General features: G+C 40.2%; 1 long non-coding RNA gene across 2 annotated transcripts in view; it reads left to right on the forward strand.

The window, feature by feature from the left end:
• LOC109145494 overlaps positions 1 to 12,649 on the forward strand; it is a 46,592-nt gene extending 33,943 nt beyond the window's left edge. For both annotated transcript variants that reach the window (XR_002046882.3, XR_002046881.3), the window contains exons 3-4: positions 8,537 to 8,638; positions 12,078 to 12,649. This is a non-coding gene — a long non-coding RNA (uncharacterized LOC109145494). The remainder of the gene's footprint in view (positions 1 to 8,536; positions 8,639 to 12,077) is intronic.
• Positions 12,650 to 12,853: the final 204 nt, after the last annotated feature.

Consider the following 12,853-nt stretch of genomic DNA (forward strand, 5'->3'; position numbering starts at 1 on the left):
TCGGCTCTCCCCCCTTCTCCACTGCGATAAGAAAGATTCCAGCTGCAAGGCTGAGGTGAGATTAACCCTTTTAGTGCTGTGAAGAGCTGAAAACCTGAGGGAAGAGAGAGAGGAGATGCTTAAAGCTGAAATTCTGTTGTGAAGCTATGATATATCAGAGTATCCTGTTGTAATTTCATGAGGATATGGGGGGTGGAGTGTTCAACTCATGAGCAAAAGCACCTGCGCTGAGATAGGCAGATGCTGAGGCAGCTGTAATTTCATGAGAAGTTTGGACAGGGAGAGATGGACCAGATGAGGACTTTTGCTCCACATGGGAAAGGAGAAAACCTCAGTTCCTAGAGATGCTCCCAGAGATAGTCCTAACGATGAAGATGAGGAGGACCCTTTGCTCCCAGGGAAGGAGGAGGGCCTCTGTTTTTGTTTCTGAACAGCTCAACCTTAAAATTGTACCCCAAAAAACTTCAAGAGTGGACCCTCGAAAGCAGTTGCGGGAAAAGCTGCAAGTCGGGGGAAGGGACTCACATGCAGGCAGAGAGACTCCTCTTCCTAAATGGACTGAACAATATTTGGAAGTGGGCGGCTGTCTCGTTGTGATAATTTTTCATGGCACGAGCAAGAAGAGACTTCTCTTTCTAAATGGACTGAACAAGGTTATTATGGAAGTGGTAAACAGACTGAACATCTCAAGGGTTGTCTTTTTACATTGTCAGTGGGAGAAGGGAGGAAGGTGGGGGGAGGAGGAGAGTTCTGAAGGTGGTATAATATTTTTCTTTTTTTTCTTCTTTTAGGTCTGTTAATAAAGTTCTTTATATTCTTTCAAGTTTGGTGCCTGCTTTGCATTTCTCCTAATTCTTATCTCACAGAAGATAAACAGTAATGAGTATTTTAGACCAAACCACTACACTAAATTGATGTTTCCGCCCAGTTACAAACCAAACCCGCGACACCTGTGTAAAAAACACAGATAACTCCCTCAGTTTCTCTCCCCAGCTCTCGGCTTTGCAGCAGGGCAGAGAGGTGCATTCTTTTGCTTTTTAGCTAGCTTCTTGTTCTTTAGCTGAAGCAAGGAGTTTTCCTGGGACTGTGGCTTCTTTTTTCTTCTGGAACTGTTCTGCAATACCAGAACGTGACTGGGAGGCCCCACACTGTGGCCTGGAGAGGCCCACACCACACCCCAGCTCCAGAGAGAGCAGAGCCACACCTACAGAAAGGACTCTGAATCTAATCAGGTTTTTTTGCACTGTGAGAGGTTTTATTATTTAACATTATTCTTTTTTTTCTTCCCTCTCATGCCTGCATACATGCTGCTTGTTAAATAAATAGGTTTTTTTCACTTTTCTCCTGGAATTTCTTTCCAAACCTGGTGGGAGAGGTCTTCCATTAGAGGACCCATTCATTTTGGGGGTTTCCTCATAATTTGTCTCAAACCGAGACATCATACAACTTATCATTAGACATGATCTGAGGTCAGGCAAGTCACCAGACCTCATATTTCTAAAGATTTTTAAAACTATCTCTCTTTTCCTGTACTGCTGGAGTATCAGGTTACTGAAAAGGTAATTAAAAGTTCATCATAAAATACATGATTGAGCTGGATACAGGTGAAAAAATACTTTCGCTCTTTCCCTAATAAAAAAAGCATGAATCCTGTATGTCTTGACATAACCATCTAATTTCATTTAATTGTCCAGAGGACCTCCATGCTTATCTGGATGATTCTCCAGATATAACTCTTCGGGGTACTTCAAACAGTTTAGCATTTTTCATAATTTACTCTAAATTTACTCAATAAATTCACACTTAAATTGATCTTTTGCTAATGTACTGCTGCCCTAATTGTGTGAAGCCTCCTTACTTGCTCATGTTTTTATTCCCTTGTCTTCTAAATCAAAACAACAGAAGCAGAATGGATATGCATTCTCCCAGAGCTTTGGAATCTAAAATTATTTTCTTCACACCTATGGAACTCTTTCTCTGATAATACATTATCATGTTTTATTATTATCTTTATTTAATTACCAACCCAGGCAATTGCTAATATATTGCCAGATGAATTAGTAAATGGCTCATCATTCTTTCTGATGAATGAAGGTATCTGAACCATAAAGCTGGTGAATGGCTGTCCAGAATCTAAACTAGGTTTTCAAAAACTCCCGTGTAGTGGTTTTGGTCCAAAATATTCATTACTTACTTATTTACCTTCCGTGAGATAAGAATTAGGAGAAAGCAAAGCAGGCACAAAACTTAAAAGAATATAAAGAACTTTATTAACAGACTTAAAAGAAAGGAAAAAATATTCAGTCCAAACCTTCAGAACACTTCTTCTCCCCCCACCTTTCTCTCTTCTCCCACTGACAACCCTTGAGATGTTCAGTCTGTTTACCACTTCTATAATAACCTTTTTCAGTTCACTTAGGGAGAGGAGTCTCTCTTGCTCATGCTATGGAGACATCTCCACAAGAAGTTCTCTCATGGCTTCAGTACCAGAGCTAGACAGCTGCCCAGGCTGGTTCTCTGCTTGCATGTGAAAGTCCCTTCCCCCAACTTACAGCATTCCCCACAACTGCTTTCGAGGGTCCAGTCTTGGGCTACTGGGGTACCATTTTAAGGATGAGCTGTTCAGAAACAAAGGTTCTCTTCACCTATCTCTGGGAGCATCTTCATCTCTAGGATCAGAGGTCTTCTCCTTCCAATTCGGAGCAAGAGTCCTCATCACTTCCATCTCTCCCTGTTCAAACTTCTCATCAAATTACAGCTGCTTCAGCATTTGCTTATTCCAGCACAGGTGCTTTGGCTCACAAGTACAGTTTGAATGCTCCACCCCCCATGCTTTCAAGAAATTACAATGAGTACTCTGATATATCACAGTCCATCACCACCATAGCTTTACAACAGAATTTCAGCTTCTAAGCATCTCCTCTTTCTTCTCCCTCAGGTTTCAGCTCTTCCTTCTTTACTGACTTTGGTGTCTCTCTGGTGTTTTCTTCACCTTCCTTCTTCCTCAGACTCGGAAGAGGATTGATGTCAGCAGGATTCATCTGTTCTGGAGCAAACTTACAGCACTAAAAGGGTTAATCTCACCTGGCCCTGCAGCTGGAGTTAGCTTCTCTCTGTTGGTCACATGATCTTTGCCAGGCAGCAGGGCAGCTTCAGCTGAATCTCTGGCCGCACTGGAGGGGAGGGTGTGGAGCCGTGCCATCTGCATGTAACAGTGCTGGGGCAGGCGGGGTGCAGATGGAAGAGGTCCGCACGGCTCCAGGATGGCTGTGTCCTGGCCCGGCCCAGGCTGAGCAGGGCCTGGCCCAGCCCCACTGGGCTGCATGGGCTCCCCCCCAGTTACCTGTCCCAACGCCAGATGCAAGAGAGAGCTTTCCCGGGGTTTGTTTATTCTTAAATGTGGATCACAGAGGCGTGTCAAGCTCCTTAAGTGGCTTAGAAAGTTGCCAATATTCAAACTACCCAGTTGATAGGTTCTGTCAGGTCATAGAGGAAGCTGTAAGCACCTCTTTGCAAGAAAATCACTTCCGTAGCTATGCTAACCCATGACATCCTGAAATGTTTTTAAATAATATTTTGTCATATATTCAGATAACTTTTTTAGAACTGGGAATTGGACAGAGAATTACTAACGAATGTACGTTATTTTTCTAAAGATCAAGTAATGGCTACTTGAAAACTCTCACAAAAATAAATTAGAAATTAAAGTTTAAACCATGCGATTTATTTTAAATACATGTGTGCAGAAACCAGTATGACAATCACAAAAGTCCATGCCATTTCATGTGAAATGAGCACTTAACCTACTGTTAAAGCTTTACCTATCACAAAAATACGTTAGCACAACATAACTTAAATTTATACATAAATATATATATATATATATACACATATATATATATATATACATATATATTAGACCCTTTCTTCACGTTTTATGTCTTACAAATACTGCTTCTTGTCTACAGACAAATACCTACACTTGTGCCAGGATGTGCCATGATGTTTTACATGTTCACATGTAGAAAAATAAGGTTTGTAGAGGAAGTTAGAAGCTTTCATTATTCAGTTCAAATAGAATTAGTGTTATGGAGAGTTGATTTTATTACCAGTTTTGTCACTGAAATATCTAAAAGAAAGCATGCAAATATTTGCACATATGATCCTTTCTTCAAGCAAACAAGCTCTGACCACAATATTTGAATTGGCAAGTTTTAGTGGCTGAGAAAAAAGAAGACAAAAGGAAATGGGGCGGAGGGGAGGGGGAAAGAAAACTGATGGAGATAAAATGAAGAAATTAGTTGTGGGTGTTGTTTTAAAAAATTAGTAAATGTCAACAAGCTCATCTTACAGCCTTTCAAAAACATCTTGTAATAAACTGTCCATCCTAGTGATGCCATGAAGATTTTTTGCCTTTTATTTTATACCCCTATTACACATTTTTTACAATTTCTGTATTCTTAGTGCTTTTTCCCTACATTCTTGGACTTGTTTGTCAAGCTGAGAGACTAAACATTTTAGAAGCTTTGTAGCTAGGGATCAGTGTGCCCCAGACCCCAAGGTGCTCTCCAGAACACATTCTGTAAACTAAGATAGAACCATCCAGGGGAAGGTTCCTTGGGGAGGGGGGCTCAGTCGAGCCTCTCACTGGGGAATCTTTGATAGATATGCTAATTAGTAAAATCTATAATGTTATACCCGATTTTTTGGGGTGTACATTTTCGCAGGGTGCATTTCAATGCATATAACCTGGACGTAGTGCACCTAAGGATCCTTAAAATAAATACCAAGGTAAAATCCCTTTTCCCCTTCTAACTGTGTATGACTCTTGATTTTAAGACCAGGAAAAGGCATCACTAGGCATATTTCCATGTAACTTCCTCCCATGTCTGTTTCTCAAACCACTAACACATTTATAACATAAGTAGGGGTAATATCTCTGTCCCAATTCCATCTCTGGTTACAAATTAAGTCACAGGCCTTTTTGATTTTTATTGCTCCTTCCCAGAACCTAGCACAGAAGATTTTCTCGTAAGAAACATCAACCACACTCAACCTCAGAAAGAAAACACCTTGAAAATTACTATCCTGTAAAGTCTTAGAGAGCACAGCTGCCTTTATCAAACACTGGTTTGGCCACAGAAGGATTTTGCCATGAGATAAGCACGGAGTGGACAGGCTGCCTCTAACTCCAAGTCTAGTGGAAGCAAGGTTTAGTTAGCACATCCTGGGTGCACATCCAGGCAAAAATTACCACTGTGGTAGACTGTAAAGGAACTGCTCACACACATGTTACTGGTCAGACAAAGATCCTCTCAAGTTATAGGACAGATGGCATCTGGAATCACCATAACCCCCCACCCTGAATATGCCTCTGTGGTTAACTGAAACTTGGACTGTAAGTTAAACCACCAAGACAGGAACTTGAGATAAAGGTCAGTTGTCCATCTCAGGCATAGGTGGAGGAAAGCAAAGCTGAGGGAGAATTTATCACTGATAGTGACAGGATTTATGTGCCATGAGGAAAGCAAACTCAGCAACTGTGCTGAAATCAGCTTGGACTGGGTGAAAGGTAATTCAGGCGAAGGGAGATTACAACCACTGACAAAAAAACACCAACTCAAAAGAAGAAAAAGACTGAATATGGGACTAAGTAGCATTAGAGGTGAGGGAATCATTTAACTAATAGAATAAGAGAACAGTGTAAAAAACAAGCATTAATTTCTTTGTTTGCTAAAATAGATAAATAATGAACAATTTTCAATGACTTGAGGATCCCCACTGTTGAGAAGCCTAGGCTGGAGAGGGAGCAACAGGATGCTGCTGTATGTATGGGCCATGACTCTCTTCTGCTTCATCTGACTCTCTCCCCTCTTCCACTCTTCACCCTTTGCTTTTATCTTTTTCTTTCTATCTCTCTACCTCACATTTACTATTAAATAACTTATTTCTGGCTTCGGCATATGATCTTGTTTGCACCTTAATTTGGGCAGAGGCATCTCTCAACAATAGGATCTTAACATGTCCCAAAAGATGCCCTAACAGATATTATGCCCTTCTATCATTAGAGCTGTACTTAGCCACTCTTCCTATTTGAATTCTTATGCATCAAAAATAATCTTAATAATCTACATTATGTGGGTGTATGCAGCTTATAAATTCTTCAAAATTTCATGTTCTCCTACAATATTCGCAGAGAATTCTCTCAAAATCTTTCCCGGTTTTTGTTCTGCAAAAAGTGGGAGGCTGCTGCCTTCTCTCTTTCATTTTCTACCAGTTGGGAGAAAAGGGATTCATAAAGTCAATTATTATGAGAAGAGATAGCAATTTCAATTAGCACAGCAATTTTCATATATCATGATGTCCCAAGGCACTTGAAAATAATATATTGTAAAAGGACTGGGTTATTTTTAGTGGCATTTTTAACTGTTGTCACCTACTTTACCAACTCACTTTCCTTCTGCATGCTTCACTTGAAGTATAGGTCATGCATAACTCTGTAATTAACAAGTCAGTGCAGGAAGACAGAAAGAGCAGCAGTTTTTAATTCATTAGCTTTTCACCTTTGAAGACCTGTGCTTAAAGCTTACTTCATCTCTGTCTGCCCCAGGCTCATGTTGATATATCTGCCTCTCTTTCTGAGCCCAAGCCATTGTTAATTGCAGTACTCCAACCACACACTAAAAAAAAAAAAATAAGGGAGCAGCAAAACCTTGCACTTCTCACTGATCAGATTTTCAGTGCTCTTCTTTTTTACGTCTCTTTTAATCTTCCCTTCTTTGGGAGGAGGTAATTTGGAAATTAAAAGTGGTGTTTTATACTGGCTCTCTTTCTGAACTCACTTCTTTTATTTTCCACTAGTATAGGCTACTGGGTATATCAGCTTGGGAGCATTCAGTAGTGACTTTCTCTCTGAATTAGCTCTGAATGATTTCAGGTTCTCTTCATCATGCCAACAATGTGCTTGATCATAGTGAATTTCTACGCATCAAACATTGCCAGCATTTGCCAATCTTTCACCCATTAGGGGCTCCTACATTTCTCATCGGAAAATTCCAGTGGAAAGTGGTGGCGTACATTCTGGACACTGTATTTATGCAATCAAAACACAGTCAACTGGCCCTGACCAAGTTGTAAAAGAGCACCCAGAGACCCTATAGTGTCAAAAAGCTTTATCTTCTGCAAACTCATTCAGTATCAAATCAATAAAGTAATGCAAAATATTATGCATACGAGTGTATCCAAAATGATCTCTTATGGATGTCTTCAGCCCTACTTATGTGATTCCAACTTGTGGTGGCCGGTGAGCCAGTGGTACAAAGGACAAAGAGAGTCTGCTGGTGGGACAGTCCCTAAGACCAGAGTGTCGTCCCCAGGTTATGGTGAACAGAAGAGGCTTCCCCTGGGACACTTTGCTTTTGCTTTGTTAATGTATCCCAGTTCTGCTTTCCTTGCTGGCCGTTGGCCTTCCCACCCCATATGTCCCATGTCCTAGAAAGTTCTCACTGCAGGTTCCCCCATTGGCCCTTGCCCCTCACCACTCCCCCAGAGCTTCCCCATTGGTTCCCATTCCCTAGTCCCGCCTGTATACCGCCCCTGTGCCCTCAGATGTCCCTGATGCTCGATCTGCTCCCCTCCTTAAACCTGGACCTTCCATTGTTCTTGGTCTTTGTCCTTGGAGCCCTCCACGAGTGTGGCTGCAATAAATCGCTCCTGTGGAACTCTATACAGAGACCCTTTCCTATCTCTTTCCCATTGACCCATTTTAAGGAGCTATCCATGTGTGTGTGCGTGTACACGTGTGTGAGTGTGTGGTGGTCCTGCCGAGTGGCTTTGCTTTGAAGACGCTTTTAGGAAGGTTGCAGCATGTAGGAGCTTGGGTGGGTCGGACGGTCGGGACGGACGGAGACGAGAGATCTCTGAAGTCAGATCTTGGAACATGCGATTTATTGCAAAGGGTGTGGGTACAGGGGCACTGCTTAGAGCTGCCAGCCGCAGCTCGGAGCAGGCCCAAGAGAGCAAGAGTGTAAAAGTAAGAGCAAGTAGGTAAGAGTGGAGTAAGAGTGAGCGAAGAGGAGGTAAGTAAGAGAGTAAGCGGGTAAGGGAGTAAGTAGAGTGGTACAGAAGTTCTCGTTACAATACAATAAATCATCTTCTGTACTGAATATTCTAATTTTCACTAGCCAATCTAATACAAGATACAAATCCTATAGCATTTACATACAGCCTATAAGAATTGTTATATTACCACAGAGTGTTACATCTTAACTCCTAAAAACTACTCTTTGGACCCCTTCTGCTGAGCTAGTAGGGTCTGCTCTGACCCTTGGACCTGTCTGCAAGCAGAGGGTATTGTTCAATCAAGAGGGGATTACCTTCAGTCGGCCATACCATTGTTTTCCAGTTGTTCAGTAACTAAGACTTGGTATCTCAAAGGTGGCCTTCATTTCGATGTCACTTATAGTTTTCATATTCCCAAAATCTTTTGTCAGGCAATCATATTTATAAGGCTTTCCTGTTTCATCTTCCCCAACAGTGGCACCCCACGGTCCAGCACCACAAAGCCACAGTGCCCGGCTGGCAACACCAACTAACTGTGGAACTACTGAATTTGCATTTGCAACTTTCTTTTAAAAAGGTAAAAAAACAGTTCAGTCTTTCTTTTACATACTTTCATAACTTCCCAGTCACTAACAGATCTAAACTCTCAATGCATTTTAAAGGACAATCCCTATTTTAAATACCAGAAACCGAGGCAATTCAGACTGGTCCATTCCACACTCACACAGACACACACACACACACATAACTCTGTTGCAAAAAGTTGCAAAAGTTTTCACATAGGTGAAAAGCTATTAATAAAATCTAGAGCTCTATATTTTGTGGTACAGAAATACTTTTTTTTCTATGCTTCAGTATGACATTGCTGTGGTGCATCATAAATTCCCATGCATCATAAGTGCAGCCAAAGGAAGGCTAGGGAACCCTGCACTTAACCATCTGTCCTTCCTTTGAACACACAAAATACTATACAGGTAATGACACTGATATGGTCTGAAGGGCAAACTCTTTGGTGAAATTGTCAGTTTTGTTACCTGTGTTGGTTGTACCAGAAGTTAAAATACTTAAAATAGCTCTAACCACCTATGAGATTTTGGCGAAACAATAGAAGAGCTCCTGACCAAGCAAATATCCTATTTTAAAGTTTCTCTTGAGACAGATTACCCATAAATGCAGAAAATCAATGTTCTGCAAATGCTGCGAAGTATTCAACAATGTGTAAAATTTAATAATAATAAATAAAATAAAATAAAATAAAAATAAAATTTTAAAAAAATGTAAAAATAAATTTTAAAGAATCTTTTCAGCTTGAACATTTGTGTGTTACAAATTACGTGTTACTTCTGAGATTACCTCTATCTAGACCTGATATGTATGCAATGTACTGCTGCTTTTCAACTTAGATTATTTCCTTATTCTTTAAAATTGTAACTGCCTTGAGCCTTTCTTTTATTTCCATAAAAAGAAATCTTCCCACTGCATTCAATTATTTCTTAAACTGTGAATTTAAAATGGTTGCCTTTTGCAAGCTTTTTGGTAGGCAGCTGCTTTCAATAGTTTCATATATACATACATATACATATGTGTGTATATATATATATATAATGTATATATATACGTAATATTGTTGTCTGTCCTTTCAAATTACTGGCATGATGTCTAAATGAATAGGGTCACTGTGAAAAATATACCCATCAAGTCTAGAAAAGGTTTACATCACATAGATTCCATACTTTGTGTTGTAAAGAGCACAGCAGTTTAAGCATTTTTTTCACGTCCTCAGGTCTAGCCAAGAAGCAATTTTATGGTCTTTATCCTAACTACATGAATGAAGGCATCTTTTATATCCATCAAGCTGCAAAATCTAGTCCATTATACAAAAAGCTGTATAAATTAAATAACCCCAAGAAACACTCTCCCACCTGAATCTGGTTATCGAGAGCTGTCTGTGTCACATGGTTTCAGCGTAAAACCAACTACCCAATCATTTTGAGATCACCATCACAAGTCGTTTACTTTTCAATCCTTAGCTGTCATGTCAGAATATGCCTCCTATGCATATGCCTGGTTATAATTAATGACATTCAGAAAAGACATCTAAATACATTTTCCAGAAGAAAACACATGGTGAGAGCCTGCAGAATAATCCTGGGACTGAACCAAGCGCACTTTACTGTGATGTCTTTATGCACTGCCTTAAATTCTACGTTCAGTGAACTGATATCTCACTGCATGACAAGGGTGGGAATGTGACTTTAGGACTGAAAGTTTTTCTAACCCTTGCTTGTGTATTTTTGAAGCGTTTTCATCATCTCAAGTATTTTCAGGAAGAAAGACCCTATGGCTTTCAATGTACAACTGCTCTCCATAACCTCTCTTTTGCTGTCTTTAAAGAGGCCATTAAAAGGCACCCTACACTTAAACATTTAACAACACACTTACATGGACCTTGTGCTACACATAGCCATGCAGGACAGATCTCATAGGGATGCTTTTCAATCTATTACGTCATTTAGGAAGTATCCTTTATGTAGATTTAGCATTCCAACATGGTATTAATTGTTCAGGAGGCTCAAAAGGATAGTTATCCATGGTTTCCATGTGTTTCCAGACTTCAGACACTAGCTAGGTTTTTGAGTCTAATTTAACCAACTCTGTAATTCTATTTAGTCCTAGCTCAGGCACTTTGTATTACTTCCCCTCACCTTGTGGCTATGCAGCAATCCCATTGTTGAAGTTCTTCATCCAGAAAGGGCTGGATGCTGATTTCCTGTAATGCTTATTCTGGCACAAACAAGACTTTGATGTCAAAAGATGCAAACTTTACCCTGTGTTCTAACAGATTTTCTGCTTGTGTAAATCATCTCATGATATGTTTTGTATAAGCTCTATCCATCACATTTGTACTTGAGTTTTGAATTAAATATTAGTATAAATGACTCTAATTTTGTACAAAGCCAAGCAGAAATGAGGAATGCAGACTTTTCCAGGTTTTTTTGGGGAAGGTGCAAAAATATTCTTCAGGTAAAAAAACAGTAGCAGTAGCTGTGACAAGTGAAGGACAATCTCAAGCAAAAAGATGTCAATTACCCAGGTAAATGCCCGCTTTTTCATTAGAGAAGTATTTTGTAGAGCATTATTAAATTTCTCTTCCCTAATACCCCCAAACACTCTTTATATTATAAAAACTTACTAACTTTGTTAATACATATATTAGTTCACATTAGATGCAGTAATGTAATGAGTTAGTCAAATTTTACAGGATTGTAAAATTCAATTTGTATTCTTCATGCTTAAGCAAAACAAAGTAAAAGGCAGCCTGGCCCTAGAAATAAGGACTTTGCTTCTTGGAAGATTAGAGCTGTCCATGAAGGACAAAGGATACCCCTCTACAACTGAGGTAACACCAGCATCCTTGCCCATCTAATATCCTACCAGAAAGATCTGGCATCATAGATACATCACTACTTCAAGACTGATCCCAGGGACATCTGGATAAATAGACAAGCTGCAAGAACTTGCAATGGTGCAAAAGTACCATTGCTTTGCAAACTTCTACTATGGTTAGTAATGAGCAATATGGGTGCTAGGGCTTAGTCAAATCACATTGTATCTGAACATTTGAATTAAGAACCCTGTGTAAAGTCACATTTGGGGCACCCCAGTATGAATAGGACCCCTCGTGCTTGAAGCAAAACTTACTGTTGTGATTCTATATTTTTCATCCTACAGTGTCTTCTTGTTTGCATGGCCAGTTGCAAATCTGCAGCCCAGCACCACATGTGACATTCATGTATATGAACGTAGATTCTACATTTCACAAGAGAAATAGGATCCAAAATTATTCTGATTTCCTAAATTACTTTAGGTAGACTGACAACTTTCCTGTGCCGGTATGTTTGATACAGAGCAGTTAGTGAAAATATGTTGTCTATGGGAAAAAAATCTGCTTTACTATAATTAGTCTTTCTATTATTAATTTGTTACTGAATGTTTTTCCTTTATCTTGCTTGTAGAAAGTGGAGAAACACTACTGCCCACATTTTACTGATGGAGAATGAAGGCACAATGAAAGCAACCTCCCAGGAGTGAAAAACAGGGAGATTGGAGCAATTCAAGAATTCTGTTTCTGCAGGTTCAATACCCAGGCAAAACATCCTAATGCGTGAGTTTGTTTGAACAGTCACACAGTTGAAAATCTCCAGGATAAGTGTTCTCAAATAAGTTAACTGTGGAAAGTAGTATCTAGAGGAGTTCGCTTTCACACTTTTCACAGATACTTTTGAAAACAGCCTTAAACAAATAATGGATATTCTGCTAACATCAGGACTACATGAAGAGAGAGGTTGGTAATACTGGCATTTTTGCGAATGTTCTATATACTCAAGGACCCGTCTAGTTACTTCTGGGAGCCCCATATATTGTACAAGGCACAAACCAATGGGAATCTGAAAGCAAGCAGTTATTCAGGTACATGTAGAATGAACAGATGGTAAAATGTTTGAATACAGTGTTGTCATAGGTTAGCAAGCATAGTCCTGGAAGGGACGTCCTTGCTAAGGGGTGCTTACAGCTTCCTCTGGGACCTGATAGAACCTATCAGCTGGCCAGTTTGAATATGGACAATTCTATAAGCCACTTAAAGTTGTGACCGCCTCTGTGATCCACACTTAAGAATAGACAAACTCCCCCTCCAAGCTCTCTCTCGTTTCCGGCACTGGGACAGGTGGCTGCGGGGCCCAAGCGGGGGTCAGTGGGCCTGGCCAGGCCCTGCTCGGGCCAGGCCGGGCTG

The sequence above is a fragment of the Corvus cornix genome, chromosome Z (genome assembly GCF_000738735.6).
Source record: "Corvus cornix cornix isolate S_Up_H32 chromosome Z, ASM73873v5, whole genome shotgun sequence".
Lineage (NCBI taxonomy): Eukaryota > Metazoa > Chordata > Aves > Passeriformes > Corvidae > Corvus > Corvus cornix.